This window comes from Leuresthes tenuis, unplaced genomic scaffold (assembly GCF_036924035.1).
Source record: "Leuresthes tenuis unplaced genomic scaffold, fLeuTen1.0.hap1 SCAF_18, whole genome shotgun sequence".
Lineage (NCBI taxonomy): Eukaryota > Metazoa > Chordata > Actinopteri > Atheriniformes > Atherinopsidae > Leuresthes > Leuresthes tenuis.
This window is the reverse complement of record NW_027325372.1, coordinates 23,564,589-23,580,984: the sequence shown is the minus strand read 5'-3', so window position 1 is coordinate 23,580,984 and position 16,396 is coordinate 23,564,589. Positions and strand designations below refer to the sequence as shown.

The 16,396-nt window shown below is 41.6% G+C and overlaps 1 protein-coding gene across 1 annotated transcript in view; it reads left to right on the top strand.

Annotated features, from left to right (window-relative positions):
• Positions 1-16,396, top strand: part of LOC140275177 (ubiquitin-conjugating enzyme E2 E2-like) — a 66,151-nt gene that overhangs the window by 13,574 nt on the left and 36,181 nt on the right. The gene's annotated exons all lie outside the window — the stretch shown is intronic.

Genomic DNA, 16,396 nt, shown 5'->3' with positions numbered 1-16,396 from the left:
GCAGGCGTGTATAGACTGCTGTGCTGCATTTTCACAGCTGTTTGCTCTGGATGAGGCTAAGTGGATGGACTTTGTAAGCAGTCTGAGGCATGAACTTGACTCGGGTAAAAAGAAGACCTGGGTTTGCCCTGATCGTCTGTCTGTGTGCACCACCTCTTTAGCAGCTGTGTTGTTGGTTTACACTCTTAAAGGTTGGAAAGGCATGCTGCAGCAGCTCGACTGGTTTGCATGGTTCCTCTTCCTCCTGATCCAGAGTGGTGAAAGGCTGAAACACTGTGTGCCTGTTATGATCTGAATAAGGGCTTTCACTTGGCTCGTCACTCTCTCTTGATGAAGCACTTGTTGTTCTTCTCAAACTGAAGACTTTTGAGAGCAGGGTTGGAGGCGTGTGGAAGGTGGATGTGCAGCCTGACGACTTAACACCCAGCATGTTGGTGAAGTCCTGGCATTTCCTGGAGAGCTGAAAGAGCAGGGAATCTCAGTGATGCGTGGATCCTCTGGAGCTTGTAGGCCTAGCAGCTGGGTTTAGGCAGTCCAGATGTGTGTTCCCGACCCCAGCTGTAGGGATACAACAAGCCAATTTTGTTCTTTTACAGCATCGGTAAGACTTCCCAACACAGTGCCCTTTTCTCTCACTCTTCAGTCCTTAAATGCCACTGGGTCACTTTTTTTACACAGGGTTAGGAAATAAACAAACACTTAATGAAGAAAAAGGCAAAAAAGGCTCTTATAGTAAACCATCCAATCATGTCCATTTAAATTTTTGATGGAGTGGTGTCGAGAACAACCACCTTTCTCACGTTTTTGTTGTGGAATATATGTTGCTTTGCTCAGCATCAGGAAAAGCACATTGTCTCAAAATCCTGACTTAAGTCCTGTTGCCAGCTTTCCATTTGTCTGTGTCAGCATGAAAATGAGCTCCAGACTGCTTCCAACTTCTCATCCTTGTTGCTATCATAGTGACTTTGTTCACATAGTTTTTGTCCCCACGTCCCCCAAAAAAACCAACCAAATCTTTAAAGAAAAAAGAAAAAGAAGGAAACTAGCGTTAGAGCAGCAGAGCAGCAGCCTGCACACGTGACTTCAGAAAATGGAATAAAATCAAGCTTCTCAAAAGGGGCTCTCTCGTCACAGATAATGCAGTTGGAAATGGAATCATTCTGCATGGATACGCCCCAGGCTAATGGGCGTATACAAGTCCAAGTGTCTGTCATCAAAGCCAAATTCCCAATAAAGCTGCTTTCATTTACACGTTTCTTCTTGTCACATGGTAGTTTCTATAACTGGAGAATTTGTAAATGCAGACGGGCACAGAAACTGAGCTCATTTACCTTGCTGTTTATGGACTAAAGTAACAGCTGAAGTGTCTTTAAGCAGGTAAGAAATTAACAGGACTGGAACGTTTTGGTTTGCTAGCTTTCAAACTTCCTGTGTCCTGTCACAAGAACGGACAGCAGGAGGGGATTTCACAGGTTGATAGTTGTGTAAAAACTGACAGATTTCTGAGAAAACAGCCTTGTGACGAATGGATTGAGCTCTCCTGCAGTCAAGAGTCCTTAGCCAAAAGTGAAAAATCAGGCTGAGGCTGCTCGTGTGTATTTCAGTGACAGTCAGAGATGTAATACAGCGGAGGCGCGGCACTACTTGAAATGTAGATTTCTGTATTCATAGGCCCTTGGGGGTATTTGCCTCAGTCTGACAGCTCCCAGTTATCCCGCAAGCCTGTCAGAGCCCAAGAGTTTGATTTAACCTGTGTGTTTCTGCACAGCCGTCCCAATTCAGACTGTCCTTTTGTGCCACATAAAGGTCTACTCGCACATTGTGAACATTAAAAACCTTCAGCCGAGATCAATTCATCCTGTGTGTCCTCGCACACAGTGTCTGGTTGAACAAAAGACTCCACGTCTTTCCAGCCCTTTCTTCACCTGCTAATTGATCTGACGGTGTTAAATAGGCTCCACTCGCTAAAAAGCATCAGATGTGAGGCTTTATGAACGGACGCTGTGATTTGTCTCATTACCCTACAGGTTTCAGTTCTTCTTCTGCCCCTGTCAGGGTAAAGCATGATCACATACAGCCCTGCAGACTTTTCTGGCTCATTTTCTACATTTGCTTCCTCTGTGGCAAGAAAGATGGTGTAATCCCCTTTGGGAAATGGGGGGGAAGAAAAGAAAAAACAAAGCTCCTTTTTAGTTTTACAAAGACAGCATTCCTCCTTTTTAAGGACTATTTGGCTTCTTCTTGAAAAAGACCTTTTGAGGAAATATTTTTAATCATTCTTTTTAATCATCTTTGTCACCCTTCCAGAGAGTAATTAATTGAATGTGACAGGCGTATGAGAAGAGTATGTAAATGGCTCCCACACCAGACACATTGTATTAGCGCAATGCTTGGTTGGGCTTCCTTGCTGTTTGTGTGTGTTTTTGGTAATTACCATATCCTTTCATGATATTCCTGGCAGCATTTTGATAAGAATCCCGCATTGGCTGAGCGGAGACAATGTGTGGATTCCAGCGGGAGAGTTGATTGCAGACTCTCTCACTATCAATCATGCTCGTTTGCCCCGTCTTTCTGTTTCTGCCTTTGAATTCTAGTAAGACTGAGTGCTTTTCAGAGGGAAACTTCTCGGTGAATGCCAGTGAGGGAGTTAGGAAATTAAAGCAATGTGGCCAACAAGAGAATCATCTCAGAAAAGGGTGAGTTTCTACAATCCAGCTGTAGATACTCGACCACAAATCAGCTGTGTTGGTGGTGTGTCACAAAGCTTTCATTCACCGTTTCTAAAGATCACAGACGCTTGGGTCTGCTGATTACGTCAAGGATAATGCAAAGAAGCATTCAGGATTTCATAATCACAATCTGCTTGTAAGTTCAATACTTTTTCTTTCATTTGTTTGTGTTTTTATCTGTGTAATTTCTGACTGTGTTTTGTATTTGCTGCTGCCTATCTCGTCCCCCTTGAAAATGAGGCTCAGTTGGACCGTACTGTGATTTTAAAAAGGGTCCACAAAATAAAAGTTAAGATGCCATGTTCTGTAGAAACAAAAAAAAAACTGTGGCTATTGAAATATATAAAATATAGTTTAGTCAGCACTACTAGACTGCCAAAAACACACCAGGGGAAGCAGTCCATTGAAAGAATGTGTTATGGTGTCACTGTCAATGAAGCCTGGCCCAGATATTCAAACCTCCCAGATCAATGACTCATACATAAAATGCTCATCCTCCAGTCTGGACAAATGACACTGGTCTCAGCTATAGAGTACAGCACAGAAAAGAACAGCGGCCTCTACTTTCTTTTGTGTTAAAGTTCAGTATACTGTTATTTATACATCTGACCACCTTACTGAAGATTTTACACATTATTTATGTTTTTAAGTTATTAACTTCGGTCACTCCACCCCACAGGAAATGTATTTAGTTTTAGTTTGTTTTAGGTTCTACTGAAGAATGAGAGCTTTTCCTGTGAATCAGCTGTACAGTTAGTGGTCCAGAAGAAATAACTGCATGTTAATTGTCTGAATGTATGAAAGCAACATGAACAGCTCACCACGATAAACCTCATCAACCAGATAAACAACAGTTTCTCATGTTAGTCTCTCAAAGGTTGAAGAAAACAGAGGAGTGAAGTGCAGGGATTATGGAGCAGGAATGATCAGGGCTGTAGCTATGTACTAATCTCACGATACGAAACACGATATTCAGCCAACGATTTGATACTCATATCATTTTCTGAAAGATTTTAAAGAGACTGGGTGATTTGACATGAATCGTCGCTGATTGGACTGGTGGTCGGTCCTTTGACCCAGAAGGACAACACCGCCAGACAAAGAGAAAAAAACAAACATGTCACAAAGGTGTCTTCAGCGTACGCAGACTCATGTTTGTGTTGTGAATTGTCGACAGCACATCCAGTATCACGTCATATCCATGTCCTGCATCAAAATAATCTTTAATAGCAGCGCGTTGTCAGGGCCTCGGACACAGGACACAGATGCAGGGTCAGTTCAATGTCAAACTGTTTATTTATAATGAACAGCAGGTTGAGGATCTCCACACAGAGCAAAAGAAGATGCTGTGAAACTCCTGAGCACTCTCCTCAATAACTATGGCTGAGGTGAGTGCAGCTATGAAAGTTATAACCACTAACTCTCTCCACTCCAGGAGGAAAACTGAAAGGCTATGAAAGGTAACAAAATAACTCCCGCTCTCCTGTTGAGGCGGACTTAAACGAAAGACGACTAAAACAGAGGCACTATGAAACTTAACAATAAACGTAAGCACACCTTTAACGGCGGCACAAAGATCTTAAAGAATATAACACAAATAATCGCTCCACTAGCGGAGGTTTCTATGAGACATTAAGAACTCAAAATCTCTCCAAACGGCTGTGAAACTTACCGTGGTGAAAACTAAAGCTATGGCTTAAAGAATAAATTACAACAAAAGGATATGCTCTGTAGGAGGATCGCTCACTGCAGGCTCGAGGATTCTGTGACTGGAAACTGTGGAACAGGACGCGAGTAATGAAGCTCATAACAGAAACACACACTGGCACAAGACTAGGGAGATGCAGACTATTTGACCACAAGAGGAGCCAAGGGGAACAGGTGGAAACACTTTTGGAATCAGGGAAGACAATCAGACACTTCACACAGGAGGAAGGGCAAGATACCTGAAACAAGAGGGAGGTTAGTGGTTTCAAAATAAAACGGGAAATGACACAGAATATATATCCTAAATTGTGACACGTGTACGTTGTCACTAGCGGAAAACATGTAAACCATATCCTTCTGGTTCAAAGGACGGAAGAACTGACTTCCCTCTAAATATCTGATAAGATAAGAAGAAGATTAAAGATTAAATTAAATTCAATTTGATTTGTTCAACCAGACACTGTGTGCGAGGACACACAGGATGAATTGATCTCGGCTGAAGGTTTTTAATGTTCACAATGTGCGAGTAGACCTTTATGTGGCACAAAAGGACAGTCTGAATTGGGACGGCTGTGCAGAAACACACAGGTTAAATTCAATTAATAAAGATAAGATTAAAGAAGTGTCTTTTAAAATGATTAATAGGTTTTATCCCTGTAAGTTTTTTCTGTTTGGGTTCCTCTCCTATCCTACGAACAACAAAGATCAATATCACATCATCAACTTGTTTTACTTGCTAAATACCATATACACAAATCCAAATTCTCTAATCACAAACCATCTTTTTTCATTTTTGGGAAGGAGCTCAAACAATACATTACAACAATCCATCACTCTATAAACCGAAAAGCCATCAAAACACTGAGCTATACACTTTATGTAACATTTTTATTTTTATTTATCACTGTTTTGTATCATGTGTCCCCTCTGGAATTGTATTGTACTTTATTAACGTCTGACTTTTCATTAAAGTTTGCTTAAAAAAGAATATATATATTCTCAGCCCTAGGAAATATGATGTCATTTTGGCTCGTGTAACACCTAATGGCAGTTTTTCTTACCTGGATATGAGCTTGTTTGTGCAAAAGAAGTTGGAGCCAAATATTTTCTTGGAATAACAAAGTATAACCTTAGCAGCCATGAGGATTTTAGAAATATGAAGACGACTGTATGAGACCCACCTTGTTGGTGCAAAAATTGATTGATTAAATGATTAAAGCAGATCAGTATCGCAGTCCCATCAAGGAACTAGTAGATCTGACTGATTGTCTTGGGTGTAACCCTGGTGGTGGTGACACTGAACTCTGACATCCACCCTTGATGGACGGAGAGTTAAACCTGCAGGTTCCTTGCTCAGTTACAGATCTCACTGCTCCTCCACCAGAGTCACAGCTGGGTCGAGGTTGTAGGAATGGTGTGCACTGATCTAGCCTATAGCTCAGGTTCACAGTCCAGTATTCAGCTTCCCTGCAAGCTGCTGTAGCTGGAGTTGTGGTCTTGTCAGCTAAATGGGAGGAGAGCCAGTTTATCGGCAAACATCCCGCAGCGAAACAGCCAGCAAGTGGGTGCACCAGCTGTTCAGACATTAACTTGCATTTCAAGTTAAAGGCTCATACACGGAAAGACAGTGAGAAGATGGGCAGAGTCCAAATGTGATTCCAAACCAGATTATATGTAGATAAAATCATTGTTTGTAGCCAGAATGTGTGTGGGCCATTACTGTGTGCTGATGCACAGATGTTGGTATGAAGTGCTGATGCTGTGGTTTGCTGCTGAGACGCGCATCAAGTGCAGTTACCATGTAAGTTCGCTGCTGATGGGGGTGGATGATAGTAACAGTCAGAGCAGGCTGAAATGATCACACATGATAAGAAAAATGAAATGTTGTTGTCACCGGTGTCTCGCTTACATCTTTACTGTTTCCACCGGTGTGTCATCCTGCCTCACCCGTGGGATATTCCAAAGCATTCATGCAGTGAGTTATTGTGACCTGTCGTGTAAAATAAAAATGTTTGTTTGTTTGAGCTTGTTTTATCTGAAAGGCTCAATCAAGCACATTACCATAAACATGTGGACTCTACGTTTGGCCGTACTTTAAAAAAAACTGTCAGATCAGTTCAGATTTGTGCAGCAATGCCTCTTACATGGATATAATCTCCAGGGATTTGGGAAAGAAAGATAGCTTGAGGAGGGGGAAAAGCTTGGATAAAACGAGAAATTAAGCTGAGAGTGGCAGAAACAGACGAACCCATCTGCTGCCCGAGATTTGAGGAGAAACGTTTTCTGCAGCCCTCCTGCAGAGAGCAGGCACAGTGGAAGTGTTTCCAATGCTGCTGCTGTGAAGCACGTTCTCATTTGCACAACTTTCTTTAAAGGGCCTTTCTGGTTCATATTATATGTTCATTTGTATCCTGTGTCATATGTGACTCTGAGGTCAAAGTGAGATGAACTCTTATCTGCTAATGCGGCTGTCAGTTCACCAATCTTTGGGCGGTGAGAGTGAGACGACCCACTCTAACCACTGAGCCAAGCCCCCATTGGATTAGACTTTAGGAAATATTTTTGGGAATTGAGTTTTAGATGGAAAAAGGTCTCTCTTTATTGTCTCTGCTCTCGGTTGCTGTTAGCTTTGCTGCCTGTACTGCTGCCTATTGCTGTTAAGGTTCTAACTATTCATACAAATCTCACACAACCCAACAACTTGGGAAAAAACTAAGTATCCCTTTTATCTTGTGTGTGTAAATGAAGCAATTGTCTTGCTGTGGAAGCCAGTTTATTTCACCTGTTCATTAATTTACCATTGATTTAACCCATGAGGCTATTGAGTGTGGATTTAATAGCCTTGTGCTGTAAAGTGCTACTGTTTTAATGATCGTAACTAAAATTGAAATCACCTCTACTTCATAACATCTGTTTTTATTCAGCAGTTTTTGTTAATGCACACTGTTAGTGCTTTTGGCATTAGACTGAGCAGCTGAGGCTTAGGTAAAGGACACATCTGTGACCGAGCCAGATGGATGTAGAACACTGTATAACTGCAGTGTATTTATGAGTCGCACATAAAGCAAGGTACTCATGAACTCCGTGTGTGGAGCCTCATAAAGATGCGGAATTGGATAAGATTATTAGTGTCCTGTAGTGGAAATTGTAGTTTTAAACCATCTTTAAGGCTCAGTCCGTAACCTGCCTAAAAGCTCCTACAGGAAAACGTTTCATGTATAATCATAAGAGATGTGTTCACTGACTGCTCGATCCTCATCCATTTCGCTTGTCTGCTGTTTTCTACAGCTGACAAAGCATGTTTATACAGAGGCGTGTGTGTGTCTGTGAGTTCGGTCACTGATGTGTGTGTACTGTGCACATCATCTTTGTGTAGGATGAATGATTAGCCTCTCTTTTTAGATATGCTATCCTGTCCTATAGCACGGAGGACTGCAGTAACCTCCCACAGTGCTGCTCAGTCTCTTAATAGAAACCCACACAGGCAGTTACGTTTTCGGTCACACATACACACACACACACACACACACACACACATGTTACCATGCACCACAAGGATTATCTAACATTGCACCACTGACTTCTTCACGATAAAACTGATTGATTTTCAAAAGGAAGTTCAGTCTCACAGTCTAACTGTGTAAAGTGACATGTCACAGTAGCTTTAGTAACACAAATTCACACACATGCAAACACACACACACTACAATTGTGCTTACTCTTACAGTATGGGTACCATTTCCTCTCTTGCACTTAGAGCCGGAAGTTCATTGAAGTCTAACACTCAGAGACGCACTTTTGGCTTCCTGAGTATTACCCAGCCAGACTGATTCCCAAACTGTGTTTTTATTGAAAGAAAAAGTGAGTTCTCAGGTGGAAATTGACATCAGTCTATGAAAACCCCGACTGGTTGAACTCTGGAACCATTGTGGGCCACCACACACTACAAATAAGCATCATGATCTATATATTAGCACAACTATGGTGTGTGTATCTCCTTCATTTTGCTCTGGTTCTCGGTGTCAGCTGTTTATCATTCTATGCTTTTTCTGAGGAATATTGAAAGATAAAAGGTTGTTCTTATCATTGTTTCCACAAATCACAAAAAATGTGTGTATAGATTTTTTTTGTTAGTTTGTTCTTACGTACATTTATTAGGAAAACTGCATTTTTAATTTATTATATTGTTGAAAGAATAGAATGTCCAACTTGTGGTTCAACCTCTTTTTTTTTTTGGCCCATTTTACCTGACAAGGTGATAAAGCTGCCTGATTTATGCACACCTTGGTATGAAATATTAATCTTTTGGATCACTCCTTCCTGAATTATCCAAACGTCTGTACATATGATCTGAAAATCATTCGATCCAAACGACATTCCAGTTCAGAAACAGTGGCTCATGTGAAAATGAATGAATGGTTTTGTGTTTATCTTCACAATGCAAACTTCCTAGAGCTCTTTCTCAATTCACAACTGTAGGCAAGACCATCTTCACCAAGCTATGTATAACCTTTGCGGTTGCTAGGCGACGATGTCGGTACACTTGCAAAGCAGTTGTCTAGCTGTACTTCAATTAGAGTTTTGCTAATAGAGAATTTTCCCCCAAAGTGCGAGGTGATGACAAAATTTGTCAACTGTCCGTGGACTGTTTCCTTGATGCTGTTCTCCATAAACCTCAGCTGGTAGCAGGACAATTTAAACTCTGGAGTAGACGGAGGACATTTTTACACATGTACTGGAGTCCTGAAATGTTCTCGAGAGCGGTGGCATGTGAGAATCTAAGTGTCTGCAGCATTGGTTTTGGGCTCCTTGCGGAAATTTTCCACTCGACTGCCCTCTGGATTGATTTCCAGTCATTCCTTCCTGTAGTGGTTATGTTCCAAACAATGGAGGACTGATGTCAACACAGCAAAGAGCCTCATCGGTTAAAATCTCAACATGTTGCAAATAAAACGCTGTGATTTTCCCATCATAATCTCTACATCATGTCCTCCCCACACCCCATTCCTCACATTTTCAGCTGTGAGAGCACATCTCCAGCAGGAGCGGGGGTGGGGGAAAAAAAATCCAATCTGACAAGCTTCTAAATGATTCACAAATGTAAAAAGTCTTAACCCTAATCTATGTTAGCAAGGTGACTGAATGCAAAGGAAGCAACTTGGAAATGCGTAAGTGAAGTGCTCCGACAGTCCATAACACCACATGACAGCAGAGCAAGAAATACGAGAGACTTCCTCTGTATGAAGAGCGAGCACATAAAAGCACATCTGTTTCTGTGAATAAACAAACACGGCAACCACGAGAAATCACACGACACATTTCTAGCTGGTGAAGGATGAGAAACACCCCGTTGTAGTTGCTGCTGACCAAAGGGCCGTTGAGAAAGTGATGTCAAAGCTTCATCCAACCCGAAAAGGGTGAAGCCAATTACAAATTAATATAACCTTCCAGTTACCTTGCTGCATCTCTTCTATTTGTTTTATTAATAAAGAATACCAAAAGTTGCTGAATTATAGATTTTTACAAAAACTTTGCTGTGAAAGTAGGAAGTAGTCACTTGGTTTAAAAAAGAAAAAAAGAAGACCTGCGTAGGAAAAAAGAACCGTGCATAGATAATTGTTCTATGATTGCCTCGTAGCCTTCAGAATCTTTGTGGAAGTGAGACATGAGGTGCTGGAGATTCTCTGTAGCACGTGTGAACTGCAGCTGTGGAAAAAGTCTGGAGCAAAAGTCTCCAGAACTTAGCTGACAAATTTCCATTTTTTGAGTCGTTTCTTTTTCTCCTCGAGGATAACAGTACCTGCTTTTTTGTGTTTAGCTTTAAATACTTTTTAAATGCATTTCTGTGGTCATATCCGGACATCACTGTATGTCTGTCGACACGTTTCCATCAGACTGGCATCAGCTGTAGAAGGTTTTCTCATGGGGAAAAACTCATTTAAAATGGAAGAACATTACTCAGGATGGGATGAAAATGACAAGAGCAGCCTTTTTTTTTTTCTTGTCAAACTGATAATTAGATTAAAACCACTGACCAGGACAAATAGTATTAAGTACCTGATTGTTACTTCTAAACATTTGGCGTGAAGACTCTTCTCTATTGTGATTCCACATGCTGGCAAAAACCAAAAAATAACTCAAATGCAATCAGACATCGTTACAAAAAAACAAGTGTTCGTGCTTTTTAACGATAGCTGGGGAAGGGGGAAATGTGACACTTTTGATTTGGATTTTAAGGTTAACTGAGTCAGTAAAACACTCATAAAATGTCTCATCTGTGATGACTGATAGATTTCTCTGTGAGTGCTACTCACTCATCAAACCGCACACGTCCAAAACCTAATGACAGTGAGAGGTGTTATCCACAAGCAGCCACAAGATAACATCTTGAAAATCACTTAAAATCCCATGAACTGGAGAGCAGGAGGCTGATTATCGTAGACAGATTGATTGCAGGTGTCACTGTTCTATTTTTAGATGATTGTTCGCAGAATTTTTTGCAGAAGACTTTGTCTGTTGCAGTGAGAAATTGTGTTTGATGTTCTCTCAAGAGAATGAATGAATTAGTTCACTACAGAGCCGAATGCAGTATTACTTTATTGTAAACAAGGAATCACTCGGTTAGTTGATTTGTTTTCATACCTGCTCACAGATGGAGAAAAAAAACAAGACAGAGCTGATTTTTGAGGTGACAGAGAACCACAGTACGAATGGATCATTGAAGTCACAACATCATGCCAACTTTTAATATTGAAAACTTAATTTAGTACTTTCTTTCTTTTTGGAAAAAAAATCTTTTGACCCAATGTGTCAGGAGATGAGAGAAAAACCCAGGACAGGATAGAAAACAGGATAGAAAACACCAGGGGCCTCATGTACAAAGGGTACGTACTCACAAAAAAGTGGCGTACACACTTTTTCACGTCAACGATCAGATGTATCAAGAGCGAAATGACCGTGGAAATGTACGGTGCCTCACGCAAATTTCAGGGCTGTCGTACGCACTTTTCTACGGCGGTTGTTTCTTTGGCGACACTTAGAGGTGATGTTGGGAAACTGTTATAATGAATAAATTTAAACACAATTTGTCCTCAGAATGAGCGATGTGCACATCTGAGACACATGAAGAATTATCACTGATAAACAATTAACACACCCATGTGTCTGCAATTACAGTCAGAGTGAATATAAAAGTATGCGCAAAGTGGTGCAATGCATACTATTAAAAACAATGGCTGCTTTAGCGGTGTTGGAAGACATAGCAAATGGTGCAATAAGGAGAGAGCGTGTATTTAGAGACAGGCATGATTTGTTGGAACATGAAGACAAGTGGCTCATCAGCCGTTTTAGGTTCCCGAGGGCAATCCTCCTGGAGCTATGCGCAGAGCTGCGGCCAGCGTTGGAGCGCAACACAGCGAGGAGCCATGCGCTGCCTGTTCCCATACAGGTGATGACCACGTTGGGGTTCCTGGCAACCGGGGCATTTCAAAGGGACTGTGCCAGTCGACCCTGAGCCGAGCCATGCCAGCCGGATTATCCGCATCTCAGCCAGGTATATCAAATTCCCACAAGGCAGCTGAACAGGCCAACATTAAAGCGCAATTTGCAGCGACAGCCGGTTTTCCTAATGGAATCGGAGCTATCGACTGGACACACATTGCTATAAAAGCGCCATCACAGGATGAATTTGTGTATGTCAACAAGCAATTCCATTCCATCAATGTACAGATCATTTGTGATGCGCAAATGCACTTAACTAACATTGTTCAACACACGGTTCTCATACATTCTGAGTAACAGCATTGTTGGGAACTACAAGCTGGCACTGTGTGCGACGGTGGGCTTCGTGGTGAGTAACTTTCCTAATATTATTCCCCATGAAGTGCATTGAGCATGTGCGCAGAAAATTTCTATCCCATCTTCACAGCATAATAGTTGGTGGTTAAAGTTAGTAACTTGCTGTTTTTTTGCTGGTTGAACAACAGCTTAAGATCTTTCTAACAAGCCCCTGATCATCTCTGTGTGCACATGTTAATAACCCCGTGCTTGTGAAATGTCTCAATGAGTCTCACCTTTTCCCAGGCGCACTTCTGCTCTAGATTACTGTATGAACACGTTTGTTGTGAGTTACACAAATGTAGGTATTTACCTTTAATCAGAGTCACCCACACTCCCACACCCACCACCCCTGAGAGAGCAGTGTCACCCATAGTTGTGTCGCCTCTCTGTTCAACTCCTCAGCATTAAAGGCCTCGCTCACGCTCTCCCACCCACTCCTCTTACGTTTGCTGCTTATATCGTAGGCCAGCGTGCCAAAGAGCACATTTTTGTGCGGGCCTCCACTTCAGAAAGTAGCACCTCCATCTCACTTTCCATTAAGTTATTCTTTTTTCCGTTTTACGCATTCTTTATTCTTTATTTTCTGATCGTGCAGAGAGGGGAATCGCAGGTGCAGGGCTCATTTAAATATGATTTGCATACTTGAATAAAAGTAGGGGCGTGGACAGGGAGGAGTCGGGTACTCCGACATGTGCGCTCAATTCCACGTTGATTGAGATGTACAAAAGAAATGTGCTTGGATTCATGCGTGCGCACACATTGATACATCCGGATATTTTTGTACGTTGGAGGGCATTTTGGTTTGAGCGTACGCCATGTTTCAGTAGGAAATCCACGCAAGTCTTTGTACATGAGGCCCCAGGAGAGGAGAGAAAACACCAGGAGAGGATAGAAAACACCAGGAGAGGAGAGAAAACAGGAGAGAAAACACCAGAACAGGATAGAAAACAGGATAGAAAACACCAGAACAGGATAGAAAACAGGATAGAAAACACCAGAACAGGATAGAAAACAAGATAGAAAACACCAGAACAGGATAGAAAACACCAGGAGAGGAGAGAAAACACCAGGTGAGGAGAGAAAACAGGAGAGAAAACACCAGAACAGGATAGAAAACAGGATAGAAAACACCAGAACAGGATAGAAAACAGGATAGAAAACACCAGAACAGGATAGAAAACAGGATAGAAAACACCAGAACAGGATAGAAAACACCAGGAGAGGAGAGAAAACATCAGGAGAATGAGGGGAAACTAAACTTGGTTGATTAAAACGGTAACAAAAAGCGCTGACTAATCCGGAACACCAAAAACCAAACCTTAGAACAACAAGAAAACTCAGAACTGAGAAATCCGACTGACAATTAAACCTGAACACGAATGGCAGAGGGTTGCATGAGGCGATACAGCAAGGAACCCAACGGGAATAAATCCATCGAGGGAACTAGTGACACAGTGACTGCAGCTGTGAGTCACTGACAGGGAAACGGGTGTGGAAATGGCGCTGAGAACCAGACAGGAGGAATCAGAGGAAACTGAGAATAATGACCAGGATAAACAGCACTGAAAACGTGGAACAAAATCAACCAGAGGACATGGAACCATAAGAAGAAATGATTAAACCACACAACACAAGAAAAACTCAAAAGACAGGAACAACAGAACAAAAAAAAAACACCGATCATGACACGATGCAGATCCGTGTCGTGTAAAACAACAAGCTAGTGTCAGCTGATACCTTTATTTTACTGCAGAATGCACAGTTGCAAACTTCATAAAGTTATTCAAATCAATCCGACCCGTAAACTTGACACCTCAATAGCTCTGCAATACAGCAGGAAGCAGCCAGTTTAATTCTAAACATGGCATTGAAAAATGAGCACCTAATTCTTTTTGCACTTTCGTTTTTAAAACGTAACTGTGCCACAGTCTGTCATCACAGAGATAAAACAGAAGCCAACAGCAACAGTCCCGTGCTTCTCTTTATCCGACTGCGTTGTCACAGCTTAGCTCAGCCGGGACAGAGGGGACAGAATTTCAAGCTGTGCGTCCCTGATAATGTGCATCAAGCTTTCCCCGGCTGCAGAAGTATGTGGTCTGAGTGAAGATTGATAGATAAACTACACTGTTGTTGTTGGCTGCTGTGGTTTTTTTCTTTTCTTTTAGGTCAAAGATCAGTTATTGATGTCTGAAAACCAATTATGTGCGCTGTTGTTTTCTATCCTGTCACTTTGTGAGAATCCTGTTTTCTTGTTTTTTGGAAGATGCAGTGTGTTGATGCTGTTTTGTTTAATTTTGATAGATGAATCCTCTTATTGCTTTTCTTCTGTTGACTCACACTAAATCATTTACAAGCTCTTGTTTTTAGACATTTGATTTAGTAACATGCAACAATGTTCCTCTGAAATATATCATTTTATATATTTCAACTCCTGTTTTGAATAACACAAGGGTTTAGTGCAGTTTAACTTCTCCTTGACAGATTCATGACTTTTCATTTATTCAAGCAGTGCTAAAATAGATTATTGTTGCTTTATAATACAGCAACATTAAAGTCTGGAAGCCACAAATGCTGACGCGTTCGGACCTCAAATCTGCTGCTTTAGTTTACCAACAACTTTCCATTTAGTAGAAATCATTTGGTTTAGTTGAAGCTTATGTACTGCGTGTGTTCTGTTTGTTTTTATTCAAATCTCCTGCTGTGTTATTTTTTTGCAGTGATTTGAGGTCAGATGATGTTTAAATGTGACCATGTTAATCCAGGGCTGTTTTTGTTGTTCCTATCTTCATGGGGTTCACCCACCCTTATATGGGTCTCTGCTCAGAATGACACTGTGAGATTACCTGTGTGAATAAAGGTTAAATGAGACAATCTTTTGGGCTGCAGCTCCTTGGTCCACATTTTTCACCCTCATTTTATTCCCCACCTGTTTGGTGGCCTTTCAGCCCACTGAGTAGTCCTGCCCATCTGGATACTGCCAGCCAGAGTCTGGTTGAAATTTAATTGTTTACAGTCCCAAGTGAAGATTGCCATTAACTACATTTTCTGAACAATTTTCACATGCTTTCTCAGGCTAACTGGAACACCATCATAACTGGAACAATGTTCCTGAATTATGTTTCAGAAATGTTCTCGTTTTCAATCTAAACCAACCCAGAATACAGAAAAGCTTTTAATGGGAAACCCACTATCTGTCAGATCAGTTTTGATGTGTTGTCAGATGTTTTCTGGTTTCTAACTCAGTTAGGATGCGTGGATGACTGAAACTGCTACCATCACGGTTAAAAGGAATCTAGTGCATTTTAGTTTAAACTAAATGTTTCTGCAGAGTCTGAATCAGCAGCTAGATTTTCGACTGAAACTGTGGATCTCTGTTCTGGATCTTGTCCAGTATCTGTTGGTCTGCTCCCAGTCAGCTCCCACTCGGTTCTCTGTATTTATTTTCCATTTCTCATACCCAGCTAATGCCTCTCTAAACTGCAGTGCTGCTGAATCGATAGTGCATCGAGAGCCAGGCGGCACCCACAGCCTCCACTGCAACATGCACATCACAGCCGTCCTAAAATCAGATGATAATGTCTTTCAGTCAGCAGAGCATGCTACAGCAGACGTGGGAATGAATTTTTTTTTAATCACTCACAGGGTGTTCCAAGCCAGTTGTCCTCTTTGCATCTCAGGCAGCTCTGATCCTATTCTATCTTAAAGATATCAGTAGCGCTTATCGTCATCCATCTCAGAGCATTTTCATTCATTCGGTCACCTTAGCTTTCCTCACTGCGCATACGTCTGCCCTTGATAAGGTTAATTAACTGCTAAGTGCAAAGATAGACAGAGTTTCAAGGTAGTTGCACTGTGGTTAGCAGACTGTAGGTCACCTGCAGCACCATGGAGCCTGTGGGAGCCATTTACTCTACTGGTCATCCCATTCTGAGTCCAGCAAGACCTTAAATCAAAGAGTGTGTTCATAGGATGCTCTAAAGTAAACTGACAGGTTCTCTGTAGCACACAGGATCACCTTGCTCACTATAAATTTCTGGTTAATTGTCTCCATGCATGCTTCAGTTGATTTTCCAGCTGATGTGGCTGCGATGGCTCTTGAATTCTTAATGCGCCCTTTTGTG